This window comes from Parasteatoda tepidariorum, chromosome 2, assembly GCF_982258835.1.
Source record: "Parasteatoda tepidariorum strain Cologne lab strain chromosome 2, Ptep-v5.0, whole genome shotgun sequence".
Classification (NCBI taxonomy): Eukaryota; Metazoa; Arthropoda; class Arachnida; order Araneae; family Theridiidae; genus Parasteatoda; species Parasteatoda tepidariorum.
In genome coordinates, this window is record NC_141756.1 from 39,162,993 (window position 1) to 39,181,903 (window position 18,911).

At 30.5% G+C, this 18,911-nt stretch overlaps 1 protein-coding gene and 1 long non-coding RNA gene across 3 annotated transcripts in view; one reads left to right on the top strand and one right to left on the bottom strand.

Annotated features, from left to right (window-relative positions):
- The window catches only part of LOC107443647 (plexin-B), a 600,640-nt gene that overhangs the window by 204,020 nt on the left and 377,709 nt on the right, over nt 1–18,911 (top strand). The gene's annotated exons all lie outside the window — the stretch shown is intronic.
- On the bottom strand, nt 1,882–12,809 carry LOC139424978 (uncharacterized). Its single transcript, XR_011636125.2, has 2 exons — nt 10,766–12,809; nt 1,882–3,445 (listed from the first exon to the last, which is right to left on the bottom strand). It is a non-coding gene; the product is annotated as an uncharacterized LOC139424978 (long non-coding RNA).

Genomic DNA, 18,911 nt, shown 5'->3' on the forward strand with positions numbered 1-18,911 from the left:
CAAAACTAATTGGCATATTTGAGGTCAACCCTAGAACCACTAGAAGATTCAGTCCAAGTACTTGAAGATCCTATTTTTCTAAAAAATTCCAAAAGTTATTCAAGGTGTTTCGGGATTCTTTTCGCACTGTACATCAAAAAATGAATTACAGTTGATTTAATACTAGACACATCCTTTTAATTCATCTAAATTGTAAACAAAACTGCTAATTTAATTAATGTGTATCTAATATTTCCCATTCAATTAATATGTATCGTATCCATTTAGTTTTCCATGCATTAAAATGCATCTAAGTTAATCAAACATTCTTTTTTTCTCCTTCATTTATTAGGTATGAACTTATTTTCACTCATTTTCACTTCCATCTAAATTTATTTATTTAACGAAGCTAATTGAAGGAAGAAAAAAAGGAATTCTTAAAAGAATTTCTATTTCAGTTATCGTTTGCAGTAAAATAATTTTTTTTTTGTCAAACTTAAATGAAAAAAAAGAAAGAAATTGCCTCATTAAACTAAAGCTCATTGCCATCAATTATGATTGTGCATGAGCAGTAACTACGAGCCAATTATTTTTCAAAACTAACTCAAACGAATTGAAATAATTAAAAAAAAAGTTACTTTTTAACGATAAATTTCTCATAAATTAATTGAAAGAAGCCGACGGCGTCGATTAAACAAAAACACCATCAGCATCAAAGTCAAGCTGAATAATTTTTCTCCTTTTTTTCCTTTAATTCTTCCGTTTTCAACAGTGCATACTATTCTTGATGCTGCGAAAATTGCATTAATAAAAGCCCTCATATATGCACCAAAGCAAATGCAATAATTGGATGAGGAGTTGGAGCAAGCTGTTATCCGATTACTAAGCCTTAATTTGCTTTCGGCGCCGCGTAACTCTCAGCTTGGCATTCTTTTCCGAATGATTGGCTGGGAGTAATTGTGAACACTTAATGACATTTTGAACATCAGTACCAGACGAAAACGTCATTCATTTCTTAGTATGCTTGCAGTGGTCCCTTTCTTTCAATTCTCTTAGAGTTTATCCATCAACAATTACTGTTCATTTTGTTGATAAAAATAAGAGCGGAAGTTTATTCCGCTATGAAATATGTGCTCTGGGAGCTATAAAGCTGCGTAATTTGAGTAGCGTGTTCGTTAACTTATGTTGTAGCGTTGCAGTTTTCCAGTAAAATTACTGTGAAATAATTTGATGAATGAAAACAGGGAAATAAAGTATTCCATAAAATTGAAAGCACTCGTGACCCAAATTGTTGCTAGAATACTGTTAATCACAATTTGTAAAAATATATGCTGAGTTCCGTTTTGATAAATCTAACAGCAGATAGCCTCAGAATATATAGCAACATCAGGAAACGATCAAACATTGTTTCCCATAAAAAATTTTGCTAAGAAATTAATTCTATACTTTTAACAGTTTTCTAGCGTCAATCCTCTGACTCAAATGGTACACCGGTGTCCATTTTATATATTTTTTATCTGACGCTCTAATTGTAAGCAAAAATATATTTTCGTATTTCTTATTATTAAAAAAAAGTCTAATAGTTACCAAAAAAATCTGCTAGATTCTTAGATATTTGTACGAAAATAAAAAATCCGTAAAAGTAGTTTGAAAAAAAAAAAAACATTTTTTTCTTTCATATTCAAATATAATTTTGTAAATTAGCAATAATTTTGTATATTAAAGGAATTTTAATCATGAATAAGTGTTTCTTTTAGATCGAAATAAATGCAAATAAGTGCAAATTTGAAAAATTATTGCTTTGAGGTCAGCCGCGTTTGGAAGAAATTACTTTTAACCCAGAAAAAAAACTGTGTTTCGTGCTGTATTTCATAACTATAAATTAATAAAATGCTAAATAGAGTATTTTTAACTTATTTTTATTAAAATTAAAACAAAATAATGAAAAATGTATGAAAAATAAGTTTAATAAATATTCTGCATCAAAAGGTTAAGGACAGATCCCAAAATACCAAACATTTTTAGAAAGCCATTTGTCACGTTCTTCTTCACCCATTCAGATAACTTAAAGTGACAAAATATGGAAATACTTTTACTTCGATCTGCTACATCTTATATCTGTAACGAATGAAGTATAAGTAATAGAACTTAGCTTTCAATTTATTGGAAGAGTTGCTGGAAAAATGTCTTTTCCCATTGGTTGAAATGTAACTTAGAAACTATTCTTCGCTAGTGTTTTCATTATCGAACTTTTTTTTTCAAGTATTATCTACAATACTAACTAGAATCTCAGTGTTTTTTAAGCATAACCTAAATCATAATAATTATAATACAGTTTATTTGTATTTCTGACTTAAAGAAAATCCTTTTTGTGTTGAATTAATGTCGTAAATCCAGAGGAAGCGAAAGAAAAGGCGTACAATTAAAAGGAAAAAGCAGGATTTTAAAGCAAAAAATCTAAAATTCAAGTAGAAAGAAAAAAAAAAATTTTGTGAATAATTATTGCTCTTAGCAATATTTTAATTTAAGCAAAATAGTTTTAAATATTTTGCTTTAGTTAATCAGAACTAAGCAAAATATTTATAACTATATTAGCAAATAGTTATAAACATTTTGCTTGGTTCTGAAATTAAACCTCATTTTTACATTAAAATTTTTAAAAAAAATAATGATTCATTTATAAACATAATTTATTTCCTTCTTTTAAATTTTAAATCGTTTGTTATTTTAATAATAATGTATTTTTTAAAACTTAATTATATAAACAAAATTTTACTTTTTTTGGAAAAGATAGCGATATTAAAATCAGTGAAACGTTAATACCCTTTTTTAAATGTTCGTGCAAATAAATAAACAGTAGAAAGTTTTTTTGAAAAAATATGTTACACTATTTACTATTCATTCATCCATTTTAGTTAGAAAAAAATTCTTAAGATTTAAAGGATAATGAAACCCATTATCATAAATTATAAAAATGGCTTTTAATTTTCAATATTTTTTCTTAAACATATGGATAAAAACCTACTTTACATACTTTTATTGTGCACAAAAATTAATCAGAAAAATAAATTAAATTAGAAATAGCCTTGAGACGAAAAAAATATAATAATACAAGCGTTTTTAATTTATCAAAAGTTACAAGATTATTTTTTTTTTTAATTGAAAAACCTTTTTTCCTAATATATTGCCTTAAATTGATTTAGTATATAAAAAAACAGACTTTAAGCCAATTTTATTTCTGTTTGTTATATTTTTAGCAAAAACGTTGCAGTAAGAACAAAAAAAAGTGGCAAGAATATATTGCCCTTCTAATTCCATAATCCAAGAACTGAATTTTTTTTCTTTTGCTCTCTTCCTCCTTGTAATAGAATATCAGTAACAAGTATCATTCTTTACAAGACAGATGCTCCAGTGTCTAATCCACAATTAGTACCTCTTGTCACGTTTCTTGTTCTTGCATGTTTGTCTAAAGAATAAAAATAAAGATTGTTACCGAGCTAGAGTACAGAAATAAAAAGTACCATCTGCTTTTGGGACTTAGCAAAGTTCGGTTAGGGTATGATGGATTAATTTCCAAAATAGATTGCTAATCTAGATTGATTTTGTTTAACATGCAACATAAGTTTTTTGGAAGTTCGGAATTTCTTTGATTAGGTAGTTGCATAATTTTTTTAAAACATTTTTTTGGAGATTCCTGATAGATTTTATCTTTAAAGTGTTAGCTAAAATTTGTTTTAAAAAGTTTTAAATAGATAAGAGGCACATTATAATTTGTAATGGATAGTTGGCTAAATGGTCAACTCTCTCTCTCTCTCTCTCTCTCTCTAACCAAAACACAAATAGCACCCTCTGTCAAAAATTTTGAAGATATTCTTAAGTAGAGGTAAAGACTTAGAATTGTAAACCTCTCTGTAACTTTTCTGTTTATTTTGTAATTGTCATGTGAGTAAGTTTTGAGAAATTATTAAAATTCTTTATCCTAAACTGTTTTTTTCGACCCTTAATTTAATCAATCATCATAAAACAGCTCTGTAACTTTTCTGTGTTTTTTTCTAATTGTCATGTGGGTAAATTTTAAGAAATTATTAAAATTCTTTACCCTAAACTGCTTCTTTCGATAGCGAATCATTATAAATTTATATTTGTTGAGCACATACTAAACAAAGTTAGGAACAGTTATTTAAAGTTAAAAGTTTCTCTCACTACAAAATAAAATTAAGGGATTTTTTTCTTAAAGTTTTCTTTTAGTTAGCTTTTTTGAGAGTGTTTCCCAAAATCCGTTTTAAATAACATAGAGAACATAAAATTTTAATACTTCAGACAGATATTTATGGAAAACTTGTATCTTCCAGAAATTTCTTTAAAAAAAGTACTTTTTTTTAATGAAAATATATATTTACCAAACCTTTGACGGGATATTTATATTTTCTTACATAATTTATTTATGCACATATTGATGATAAGGTAATTATTAGTTTTTGTTTTCAGTTGAAATTTTTAACGAAACACTTTCTTATTTTGACATGAAACATTCGCACTGTTTGATTATGTTTATATGCTTAAAACCTATATTTGAAAATAAACTTCAACAATAAACTTGAAATACAGAAAGTAAAATAAACATCGAACCTTCTGTATTGCAAAGCATACCTCTAAAAACACCTTGAAGATTATTTGTTTCAATTTTTTAAGAACCGTTGAAACATCTCTCATTTCGGCATAAAACCATCGCTTTTTTTATATATATAAACCCGAACTATTCCCGAATGAGTTAAGATTCATTGAACTGTGCACCAGGTAGCACCTCACTTTGATTACAGACAAAGAAACGGCTCTTTTTCAGTATGAAAATGGCGCCAAATAACTATCGATTATTTTTCATTAATTACTTCTACGCAGGTTGCTTCGAGACACGCTGAACCCTTACATCATTTACTCGTTTTCAAAAACGGAAGAGTCTTTTTATCTTTTAGAAGCCAAAAGGGATTTTTAAGTGGTCTTCCCAGTTTTCAAAGACATCGTTACCTTGTTTTTAATAAAAGTAGCTTCGTTTTTGTATTTTTTTTCTCCCTCCTGTCCTGAGTGGCATAAAGACTGAGAAAATTGTCGATTGCATGGCGAGCTAAAAGCTATCGATTCCAGAAACGAAGAGTTCCTCTTTTTCTTTTCCTTTTTCCGGGAATTTTGAAAGGACTTTTGTTAATTGATTCCTTCTATCGCCCTCTGCTCTAGGAATCTTTTCAATCGGAAAGGTAGCATTTTATTATACACTCTTAAACTCCGTAACAGATTCTTATAAAATAAATATTTGATGGCAGTTTTGGGAGGGAATTGATATGTTTTAATTGGATACGACAAACAAGCGTGAAATGGTGTTTAAGAGTCTAAATAAAAAATATTTCAAGAATTCGAATTAAGCTGAAATTCGCTTTGAAATTATTGTAGTTTTGTCGTTTGTTGCGGCGCAGTTTTGCAAATATTTGATTTTAATTACAATTTGTAAATAGTTATTTAGAATTTGATTGAAATTTTTCTTTTTCGTTTATGAGCGCTGCTTCACTTTTATAAGAGTTCAATTTTTCGTAAATTTAAGTTGAACTAAATTGGATTGTTATTTTCGAAGTCAATATATATAATCGTTTTTGGAAAGAAATTTCGAATTTGCAAATTCAATTCAGGAAGTGAATTAAATATTTCATTCAATTAAGTAGTACCTTGGAAATTTACATGGAGAGAAATCCGGAGAAAAATCTTACATTTAATTTTAAACTTCACTTGTGGCTTTTGCTTACATCGCTGCTTAATGTAATAAGTGTTTGAATTTAAATGAAAGTTTTGATCTTCTGCAAAACGAAATAAATATGAGTCCAAGTTTTTAAGTACCGAAACAAGTAACTTTAGAAAACTTTGATTATTTCATCATGATTAAAATATTTTTATCGTTCCATGATTAAACATTTGCTAAAAATAAAGTCAATTTGTCTTTCCTTTGTCATTTTTCCAACAACGAGATCGCTCCCAAATATCAAGTGGGACAAACACTTCTCATATATTAGTTTATTATTTGAGAAAGAGGCAAATAAAAAAATAACTAATGAATGAAAGTTTAAATCAGTAGCACGGAAATAAAACACGTTATCCATAACGTGTTTTGTTGAACATCCGTAATTGATAACGTTTGTCCTCTGTTTTTTTTCGGATAAGGAGGAGAATGTGCAATAATGGCAATTTTAAGAATAACATAATTTTTTTATGAAAGAAATACAGTTAAATATTTCGAAAAAATTTAAAATGAAAGAAAAAAAAACACTTATAAGCAATTAGTCTAAGAAAAATGCAAACCCTTTTTTTTTTGTTAATTTAATTCTAAAGTTAAAATTAAAAGAAATAATATGAATCTTTTCAACAAAAAAAATTTGCTTATTTCAATGTTGTGAAATACTAGTTATACGAAAATAATGTTAAGATATTTTTTTAATAATTTTGGAAGCTCGTACAACTTTTAAGTTATTTAATCATTATATACTTTATTTAATTATTTTTTGGGTTGTACATTCCATGTCAATCAATTAGAGTCCTAACAATGAATTATAACCTACGGTGTTTTAAAAGAGATGATACATTTCCTAACTTAAAGTGAACCTGGGGGGGGGGGGAGCAAAGCAACACCTCCTAGAAGAGAGAAGGCCTCCACACAGATCAATTTAGTAGTCCGACGTAAAGGGCATAAACTGCGCGGTGAAGAGTAAACAAGAAAGATGTCACTGCATTCGGGATACTAAACTTCACAGTGAGGAAAAATATGAAATATGTCGCTACGTACAGACTAATAAAGGATCAGATTTCTCATTTGTGGTAAGCCGTGCGGAGGTCTTCTCTCTTCTAGAGGGTATAGTGAGGAGAGCTTTTGAACTAGATGTTTTTAACCACGACTTATCAGCCAAATTCCACCAGTTAGTTTTGAGGACTGAACAAGCCTTCTCTATTACATCCTTTCACCGAAGTTAAGATCGTCTTTTTCTTCTTCTTTTTTACTTGGTCCAGCTATTTCAATTTCTTATATGTTGCAGTCATCCATACGGATAGCATGTCCAACCTAAATAAGGCGATATATTTTAATGTAATGAACAACAGTTTTTTTTTAATGCAATAGTCTACAAAATAATTTGCATTTGTCCATTTAAATCAAAAAAGCGTCTCCTTCTTATTAAGATATATAAATTATATAATTGCGTGTACATTCAACAATTCATTATGTGTTTATTTTAACTGCAGTAATAACTCTGTGTAGCATAATCAGATTTGGTGCTTATGTATGTAATAACAGGACTACATCCCTGTTATCATTGGTTACAATTAGCTTAATTAATTCAATCGTGAACCCATTATTCCTTCATTAGTTTTATTTACGGATAAGCTGACGGCTCTAACATTTCACATCCACTCTCCACAAGGGAGGGGTGGACAAACCTCCGGATGGTTCCGTCAGATCTTACATAAAACACATCATACAGCAAGAGTCATGCGAAAACAATCGCTCCCGCATTAAATACTAACACAAAGCGTGGTAAAAAGGCTCAGTCTTTGCATTCCTTGTATCCTTACGCATTAAGGAAAATCTTTTAATGCTTCCTAATATGGAAGTGAAAGAGGGAAAGATTCGAAAAATAACTCTTTTGAAATTTAAATCTAATTATTATTCATTGGTACGTTTTCAGCTTTGAAGTCCCAAAACAGAATATCTCTACACCTATTCTTTACCAAAGTCATTTTATGAAAAAGAGTTAGAATGCTTTTATTAATACAAAAGTATTTATAATTTTTGTATTACATGTATATTACTACAAAATTGATATTATCACTAAACATATAATGGATATCTCATGTTTGATATTATCCTCATACATAATATATATTGAAAGAAATCCGGTTTAAAATGTATAAAAAGTCATCTACTGAATTTTACAAGCGCAATGACTTGAACCATTCTTACCATTCCAATGGAAGTTCTCCATCGTTCTCTTCCTATACCATTTATTTATCTCTCTTCGCCCGTTAGGTTCTGGAAACTAACTTTTTAAATTACATTTCGGTAATCAACTGTCCGTTCTTTTCCAGGCTTTGACAACATTGAATGCTGGATAAAAATAAAACTGAAAAAACTGAATGTTTATTCGATTCGCCTTTACTTTCTATCCTTTTTTTTCCCTTCTTCTTTTTTGATAATTGCGGCAGAAAAGTTTGATTTTTTTTTCCTCTTCTTTTCATTCCAAAAGCTCTTCTTCTGTAAAAGATTTGGTATTTCATGTAGCGCGACGAGCACACATATATATCTATATATAGATATTTCGGTCAATTTTCTTAATTATCTTTTCTGCCGCCTTTTTGTGAAGGGGGTGAGGGAGAGGAGTTTGAGAGGGATGATACAAAAGACAAACACGAGGAGAGGATTAGTTGGATTGGAAGTGAAGTGAAATCAGTTCATATCTTCAAGTGGCTTCGATTATTTTTTATTTCGGGATGGGATTTTTGTTCGTTCCAAGTTCTATCCGTATTGAGGTGTGCTGTCGTTTTGGAAGGGTTTTCCAAGCGATTCTTAATAAGTATTTTGTTCCTTATACATTCTATTACTTTTCAAAGCTATTTGCTTTTCCTTTAATATCATGCTTGAAACTTTATCATAGTTCGTTTAAACTTCTGTACTTGTTTATTTCCAAACGTAGGGAGAACGGACATTGTTTAGAAGAAAAGGTACAAAAAATAAAGATGCATTGTATAGTGTGCCAAAAAAATGATCACTGAATAACTCTTGATCTAATGATCGAATTTTCAGGTTCTAGGATTCAATCTTAAGGAGGTGATTTCAAATAAGCTAATTATTTAATGCCATGATATTTTAAGTCACGAAATCAGACACAAAAACATACTTTCTCTGAATAAACATATCTTTCATTAGACGAATTCAGATTTCTGACCCCCGAATATATAAGGAGTAGCCGTAATCTGGGAAATATGTTCCCCGTAGTTTGGTCAGGAAAACAGTTCTAAGTTTTGAACCCTTAATGCTAACTTTTCTTTTATGCATATTTCACCATATCTTGAGAAGTTTTTGTGGGAATTGAAAAATTTCGCACAAAATTATGAAATTTGTTTTTCTGAAGATAATTTCATGCAAAAATAAATTTTAGTTGACACTTATTATATTTATTATTTTTTAATATTTCTTTTAATAATACTCGAAAGAATTTTGAATTGTTAGGTGTGCAATTTTTTACATCATTTTAAAGTATTTAATTTTGCATGGCAAAATACTAAAATTTAAACGAAATCCTGAGAAAAGGATGTACTATAATATAATACAATGTTCATATACAATAGTTCCTAAGAAATATGAATATAGAATAAAAAATAGGATACAATACAGAATGGATATACGCTAATACAATAATTCCTGAGAAATGAGATTTTTAAAAAGCTGTATATTTGAAATTCGAATTCTCAGTAACTGTTCAACAGATTTCCCTCTACTTTTGTATTTTTCCATGTGAAACAAAATAATAAAAAATAATAAATATTTACAAATTTTTTGCGTGAAATTATCTAGAAAAACAAATGTTATAATTGAGCTCAAAAATTTTTAAATTCACTAAAAAAATTTCTCCAGATGAAGCGAAATACGTAAACAAATAAAATTTAATATTAGAGAGCCCACACATTAGATCGCTACTGTGACCAAAGAATGGGGATCATATTTCCCAGATTGCGGTTGTCCCCTATATTTTGGGGCTCAGAAATTTAAATCCGTCGGAAAAAATATATGTTTATTCAGAGGAAGTACGCTTCTGTGTCTACTTTTGTAACTTAAAATATCGTCTGCACTGATTAATTAGCATATTTGAAGTCACCCCCTCGAATCATTAAGATGTGGAAGATCCAATGATTAGATTAAAAGTTATTCAGAGTGGTCCGTTTTTTTTATCGCTCTGTTCATTTTAAAATAGTAAATTAGAATTTAATATCTTCCTGAGTAATCCGAAAAAACAATAACATTTATTAAGAATTAACAAAAATTACTGTTTATGTTTTTTTTTCCAATGCCCACCTGGGGAATGACATTTCGTCATACAGGCATCTGAAGGGCAGATTTGTTGGTACTCTCTTTCAGTGGCACCCTATTAGGTGGGCCAAAGTTGCTCCCACAGTAAGGACAGGTAGTTCAGAGAATGAAAGAACATTCATGCCTTGAACGGGATTCGAACCCAGAACCTTTCTGATGCAAGATTAGTTTCCTGACCCCTACACAGTCCGGTCGGCATCATTATTTATTTCATTACTTAAATTTGCAATACAGAAATTAAATCACAATTTTTGAAACAATTTTTATATTTCTTATGGAGATTTATTGTTATTTTCATAATGAGGGTTATTCCCTGCCAGGTATTAAGTGCCGCCAACAGAAATCGCCAAAGAGTCACTGCCCGATACTCGACAAAACTTGGCTGCCATTTGAACGTAGTTACCGGTATGTAATATTCGCAAGAAAATAATTAATGGAAAAATTATTACTTTTTATAAATTATCTAAAATAAAATGTATTATTTTGATAAAACTCCCATATTTTGAGAAATTTGCTTAAGGTAAAACAAACAAATGAAAAATTTTATAAAATGTTCCAATAAAATGAAAAATAATACCACCGATAAAATGAAAAAAGTTGCTGTCAGGTTTGAGAAAAAAAATTTATGTTTAATGGCAGATGTTAAATCTCATCTCAAAATAAACTTACTTGAAGAGTTCTCTTCTTTAATTTTTAAGAAATGCAACATTCTGCGCTATAACGCAATTTTGTAATAAAATCCATTTTTAAAATGAAAATAAAAGCTGCAATGCATGTAAAATCCATCCGAATAGGAAAAAAAAAAAAGTATGTCAGAAAGAAAACTAAACAGCATTTTTTTTTCATGTTTATTTTGAACAACTTCCATCGCAAATGGATGAGACGAGCGGAAATAGACGGACGGTGGCTATCACGGACATTTTCGTCTTCCTCTTTCCGTTTTTTCTTCCTCTTTTTTTTTGGAAGTAAAGATGAAATCGATACGGCTTCCTTCACAACGAAAGAAAGAACATGGAAGTTCTCTCTGTTTGATTGGTCAGTCTACAGTCAAATCGCAGTGGACAACTGGACACAATGACCATGAGAAAAGATGTTTGCATGAGACGGAACTAAGAAAATTTTTTACAGACTTTTGAGGTGAAATGGTGTAAACTTCACTTTTTGTATAAAACTGCCTAGTTCAGCAATTTTTTTTAAAAATGTTCAAGCATTTTGTTTATTTTGAAATTCGGATGTCATCTTTATTTGCTTTTTTCATTTAAGGAATGACAAAAGCAAGAATTGTAAATCGAGCTCTTGAACTTTTTTTAAAACTTTCTATTCAAGATAAGTAGACAAGGATAAAACTCAGAGAAAAAAAAATTTTAAACTGAAATTTATTTTTTAAAGTAATTAATTAATTAAAATATGGTCAGTTGGATAATGATTAATCCTTTCAGATTATTATTTAATCTTCATTATTATAGACTGACCAAAATATGATAGGGTATAATTTGTAATATATTGACAAAAAAAGCCCCCCCCCAAACAAAAACGCTTGAATAAAGCACAAATTAAAGAAAGTACTTTCATTTGTGCATTATTCACATTCTTTTTTTTTCTTAGCTTCATTATAGACTAGTTGAATACCCGTTCTTCGTATGGGTTGAAAAAATAAATCCTCAATAGATCCTATTGAATACTATTGGTCAACACTATTGATCAACCTATTGAACAACACTACGGATTCATGCACAAAACTAAAAGACATATACTGACGTAATTAATTACGATTAATTGCCCTTTCCAGTGGTTTTACGTTATTATTTTAAGGGGAACATGTTTTTTGAATTTCATTCTATCAAAATAAAGATTAAGTGCTTTTAGAACCATCTGGCATAATGTATTTGTTCGAGACCAACTTATTATATTCGAAATTTACTATAATCAAGTAATTTTTTCCCCTCTCTCACCCTTTCAGAGCGAGAGAGGGGGTATAAGGAAACTAGCAGCTAGCTAGCAGTTCGCTAATATTATAAAATATTTTTTTTTATATAGTAGTTAGCCGTCGTTGAGCAGCTGACCCAATATTTGAGTTTACGATTACCAATGCTTAACTTCGTAGCCTTGTAATTTTAAACCCAATCCAGAAGACAAGGGAACTCCTGGATCAAGTATTGGGAGAAATTTACCTTCGTGGAAAGCTCCATTTTCGTTACAGGGAAAGGAAAACCACAGAAACATCCTACGACTTGTCTGACAGCAAGGGGGCTCTAACCCATGTTCCATCTACTAATAAGAATATTTTACGTCAGCACTGTTCAGAATTGCTGATATGTATCAATATGGACTGGATATTAGAATTTGTATGCCTTAAAATTGCATGGATTTTAATGAGATATAAGTTAAATGTAACGATGTAATGCACTGTTTAACTGTGTAGCGGTGCTATGAAATACATCACATCACGTGATGGACTTAATCCATAAGAACTATGCAAAATAGTTCAGAAATGGTTCTGTTCCTGTAGCGATGAAATGAAGTAACTCTTACCATATACGCTCAGTCAGCATGTTTCAAGTGCATCAAAAATAGGCACCCATTTTAAAAACTTGACAGACGTGAATGTAACGAAGCAAAAATGATTTGAAAGGAAAGTGTAAAGTGGTCGACAAAAAAATGGAAAAATAAGGGTAAGAAACAATAACTATAAAAACCACAGAAGAAGAGAGAAAAAAAAGATTAGAAATTTAGAAACTACTAATTAGTCCAAATCTATTCTGGATTATTGCATTTTTTCATTACTTGCTTTTAGTGAAAGCTATTTGGAGTGAGTAATTACACCGGGAATAAATATAACGAATGGCAATTAAGCAAAAGTATATTTTTTAATACCTTATAAATAAATTCTATGCTCAATATTTACATGATAAAAAAATAGAGCTTGTTTAATATCTGCTTCATATCTATATTTAATGCATATTAATCCTATCTGTATCGAATATTGCTGTTTAAGAATACTTTGAACTTTTTTTTTTAATTTTGTGAATTAGTTACCTACTTCAATTTACTGCAAAAATTTCTAAAAATAAACTTTGCGAATTAGCAACAACTTTTTTATTCCAAATCAAGATTACATTTAAATAATTTATAAAAAAAAAATGCGTTAGGAATTAATTGTTTACTTTTGAATTTACTTGCACCATTTTCATTTGAAGTCTGTGAGACGCATACCATGTTTGGTCTGTATTCTGAGAAGATGGGAAAGATTATTTATGTATTATGGACATAACAATTGCGCATGCTCAAACGATGAAAGGGTGATCCTCCATAAAACTGACATGAAAGAAAGATGTCCTGGCGGTTAAAAAGGGAAGAATGGAGAAAAATTGTCCAAGCTCCTTTTTCAAGATTAAAATGCTTTTCAAGAATGGCGACATCATGACTGAAATACGAACCAAGGGAAATAACATATACCAACTGTCTAAAGTAATCCCTAGGTATAAAGAGTTTCTCTCAAGACATTCTTTGAGATGGAGAAGCTGTATTAAAAGATCAGCCTTTTGAAATTTGGTTTCGATACAAAGTCTGTGCAAGAAGAGAATAACAAGCAATTGATCTTCACCCAAATCGTAGTGTCTGAGATTTTTTTTTTAAAGTTTGAGAATTTTTAAATATTGAGAGAAACAATAATGAATTAAGGGCTAGAATTGGAAAACGACCTAAGTACTAAAAAAAAATCGAAAATCTTTTATTTTTCATCTAAAAATGTCCTAAAGACAGAGCTAAACAGAGTGAAGAGCCCAAAGTTTGAACTCCAGTAATAATAGTTCAAAAATTTGTCAGCAGATCGCACTGGTCGAATGTGCTATGCGCAGTGAAGTGGAGAGCGTACTAAATGCCTCCAGCGTTCAGTGATAAGAATCTCGACATTTTATTCGCGTACAAGAATAACACAATAAAATTAATTCTAATAACGACAAAATTAATGATAATAATAACGAATAATTTGCGATAAAAATAACGAATAATTTACGATAAAAATAACGAATAATTTACGATAAAATAACGAATAATTTACGATAAAAATAACGAATAATTTACGATAAAATACCGAATAATTTACGATAAAAATAACGAATAATTTAGGATAAAAATAGCGAATAATTTACGATAAAAATGACGAATAATTTACGATAAAAATAGGAATAATCTTAGGAAGGTATTTAAAAACTAAACATGGGGAAGTTAGGTTGATATGTAAGGTGTTGTTGGATACGAACCTGATAGAGGGAAATGGAGAACGCCATAAGTACTAGATGCGAGTGTTTTTCGGGTTTAGGTCGTTTTCCATTTGTAGTCCTCAAATATAGAAAGACAGATTTCCCCATACAGTTGTACCCATTAATTTTGAAATACTCTGTGTATTCTTAAATATATTTACCTACTTCCAAATAACTGACTTTGGAAACATAAAACCGAATCCCAGACAAACGTAAAAGTAGAATAATGTTAATTGCCCACCCAAAGAACAATTCAAAACCTAATATGACAATAATCCGGAGGAAAAAAACAAGTCCTTTCCAAAAGAAATAAGCACTGAGACAAAATAATAAACTATTTTTTGGTTTCACAACCATGTCCTTTACTCGAATAATAAGCCTTTGCTTTTAATAGAAGCGTACTATGAGGTCAAATAGATACTATCTAATTTTGCTCACAGTAACTGCTCTTTGATTCTGAGAAACAATCGTCCAGAAACTATTCTTTGATTTCGAGATGGGTTGTTCACTTTATTCAAAAGTTCGTTTTGATTGAAATACTGAAGCTCTGAGCTCAATTATATCCTGCGAAATTTCTATTACATTTGTCCTTAAAAGTGAATAAATCTATGAGTAACAAAATCTGATCGAAATTTTAGGAACAGAGCAGAAACGTTTACCCTTTTTTTGAAAAGCTGATTAAGTATAGGTTCTGGTATTTCTGTTTAGTTCAAAAACATCCGATACTTATAGCCACTCGTGCTTGCAATCAATTTTAATCAAACTGAAATATCCTCAAATTTGTTACGAAAGTTTAAACTCAAAACACCCGTCAACATGAGGGTTCATTATTACTCCCAAATGACCATTCAAAATGTCTGCATCACCAATAATCTTCAAACTCAAGAATCCCAAACGAAGGAAAATCAATCCTTTTTCCACTCAGGCAAATCCATGAGGCAATTTTGTCTCTGACTTTCGAACAAACGTGTCTGGAATGTCGCTTTCTCGTGGGGAACTTTTAATGGTGCAGGACTTCTGGCGTATTTTGTAATTGCTGGGGAAACCAGTTCCCACCCTCCGGGTGTACTTAGATGGTCTGTCTCCTGCACCAATTATGAAATGTGTCAGATGAGTGTGTCCGAATGAGCTTTACCCCTTTCTTCACCATGCCCGTACATCCTTCTCAAAGGTAATCTCCGACAGTCCTCTTCCCACGTCGTTACATTGAGACAAGCATCTCATAACTCGATGTATTGGTAATTATTCGGAGCGAAGAATATCCCGTTTCTTGGAAAAGGAATAGTGAATGCTAATTAAGGTATTTCGGTCACCCTTGTTCATTGACTAGGGGGGAAACGTAAGCGTTGAGAAGGTTGGAAGGGGTTGGCTTGAGGATTTCGATTTCAGCAGGCGCAATTAACTGCGTATTAAGCACCCTTGAAAGAGTTCGTTAATAAGACAGAAATTTTACGGTTCTGACAGTGAAGATTTCCTGTCAAAAATAAATTAGAAATGCAATGAACTCTCTTAGTAATTGCTATTCATTTAACTGCGTTTATTCATAGTTCTTTTTTCCTTTGAGAGAGCGTTTATCTATAGATTTTTGAACATGTTGGTAGCGTCGCGTCAAGGATTTTTTTTCCACAAATCTATGTTGAGAGTATTGGCTTTTGCAAGTCTCATTTAATATTTTTAGTTACTTTTAAGCTATTTCATGTTCTGTTAATGCAAATTATACAACGTTAGTTTTTAGATTTAATCACGCCTTTGTTTAAACATGTGGTCATTTAAATATTGTATATTTTTAACGAATGCAGTTCCAGATTTAGATTTGCACCGCTTAGCAGCTAATGCGACTGATTCTTGATACAGTAAGTGAACATAAAAAAATACAATGAAATGGAAATAGGCATTGATTTGTTACATTGATTGGGAAACGAAATAAAACTGGTATAAATTTGAAGGTATAAAAATATTTAAAAAATTCATAATATAAAAAAGCGACTAGTAGTTTGACTCTATTAGTTATTTAACTAGAATTAATTAAAAATAAATAATAATTTAATCGGCACAATAAACGCCATTTTATATAATGCGAGTATAACACCAGTCTTGTACGTCAAATTTAATTTTAAAATATAATAATTTCAATTTTGAATTAGTGAAAACGATTTGAATCAAAATGCTTGTTTTTGCATGCATGTTTTATGAGGAAGAAGCTGCATTTCGTATTTTGGCCCAAGTCTTGTGAACTGCTCGGTTCTTTCTGCCAAATGAAACTTTTTTTTTCATTTTCTATTGAGATTTTGACTATAAAAATAACTGATTTTATATTGGATAGTTATTGACAGTATTTTTTATGCATTTAACAGTATGTGTAGCCCCAAAATTTAAATACAAAGAAGATTTTGAAATAATTGCCATGCCTGCCACAGACAGGAGGGATGATATCTCGCTTCTCCCCTAGTCGCATTCTCGCAAAACTTCATCTCATATCTCACAAATTTTCAAATAGCCGCCACCCAGGGATGGGAAGAAAATCCAGCATGGTCACTAAACTGGAAGATTTCGACAAGTAGGCAATGTGACTGCCTGCCTGTAAGATACCATGTCGTGCGTCGAGAACTTATCTCTCCCAGTGTTTTATTTTATGACAAAAGTTAAGAAGAGGAGGAGGAGTCTGGGAAACTGAGCATGATGCTGTCGAGAAAGAGCATAAAAGGCGACATGTCCTGGTGTGTCTAGCTCCTTAGGGCATAGGAAAAATATCTCACAGAATACGTGAGAGGATATAGTCTGGGTACATGAGATATGGCAGAAAGCTTTCCCATGCTGTGTTTGCGCATAAAATTGCTTTTTTTTATTGTTTCGCTTTTTTTGTGCGTGTGTCTCCTATTTTCATCACTTTTCCGCAATGCCTAAATTTTGTATTATTTTCTTTTTGAGTTGGTTCCTGTGAGCAACAAAGCGCCGACAGAACAGGAGCAATTCCAATATTGGTTTTTTTTTTATTATAAAAATGGAATTTGTAGTTTGTCAAAATACCATATCAGTTAGAAATAAATCCTAATGAAGTTTCACGACTATGCCTTAAAGTCGCACTTTTTAAAATTCTATATTTGAATTATTAATTTTACTCATTTTTTACTCTATTTCTTCTCTATTCTATATTTACTCTGTGATTTTTTTTTATTTCATGCATAATAACTGACCAACATAGAACTATATGTCGCTCATGGGCTGCAACAGCGGCACAACTCAAAAAATCATATTTTGAGATAAGTGGGTTTAAAGTTCTCATTGCTAAGGAAAATGCAAAAGAAATGCTTTAGTTTGCTTAAACGAAGATTACCTTCAAATTGAATTATGAGTTGTGCTAGTATTACTGCTGAAAGAATGTGTATTTTCATATTTACACCTGTTCTTAGTCCAAAACGTGTGTTTTTTGAATTGTGCAACTATTGCAGCCCATGAGTGATGTGTCAGCTTAATGTTTTTTCTCAGTCTAGAGTTTCCGTGAAATTTTCTTGATTGAGTTATAATTAAACTTTAGAATGTCTGTTATCACAACCATAAGGCACAATCTTTTTTAATGTTGTTTAACTAAAGAGCTATTAGACAAAAGGGCTAAGTGACATTTAAAAAAAAACTGGAAGTTTTGGTTCAAAAACACAATGTAATCTGCTTTATGTAGAATTTAATTTTTCCTGTCGGGTCGTTAATCATATATCAATAGAAAATATATCAATAGCAGCTTACTGCCATTGATATATTTTCTAGAACGGTTTCTTCATACCCTAAATCATCAGTAGGAAACTTTTTTCTCTATTCTTATCAATTATGAGACTTAGTTTTACTGACATTGCCTTATCATCATTTTCGTAATTTATTTACTAAAAATTATTTAAGAATGATATCCATCTTTTATTGTTTAATTCCGTTGTACCGTACGCAAAATTATAAACGACCATCCTGAATAACTTTTGATCTGATAGGATCTTCAAGTTCTAGTGCTCAATCTTTATATTAGAAGAGTAACCTCAAATATGCTAATTAATTAATGCAGACGATATTTTAAATTACGAAATAAGACACAAAAACGTTCCTTGAATACATATATTTTTTCGAAGGATTTGAATTTCTGACCCCCGAAATGTAGGGGGCAGTTGCAATCTAAGAAATATGGTCCCCAGAATTTGTTTATGAGAGTGGTCCAAAGTTTGGACTGCTTCATTTGATTTTCGCGTATTTCACCCTTTCTCGAACTTTTTAACCGAATTGAGAGATTTTTGCATAGAATTATAAAATCCGTTTATCCAAAGATAATTCCCTGCAAAAAATAGCTTCCAATAAATATTAATTATTCTTTATTATTTTATTTAATAATAGTCGAAAAAGCTTGAATTGTAATGTATACATTTTTACATCATTTTGAAGAATGTAATTTTACATAGCAAAATACAAAATTTGATCTATATCAAACTCAAAATGTTCCTGAGAAAAAAATTTAAAAATATGATTTTTTTTTTAAAATTTCTCAGGAATTATTCGACCAATTTTGAGGTATGTTT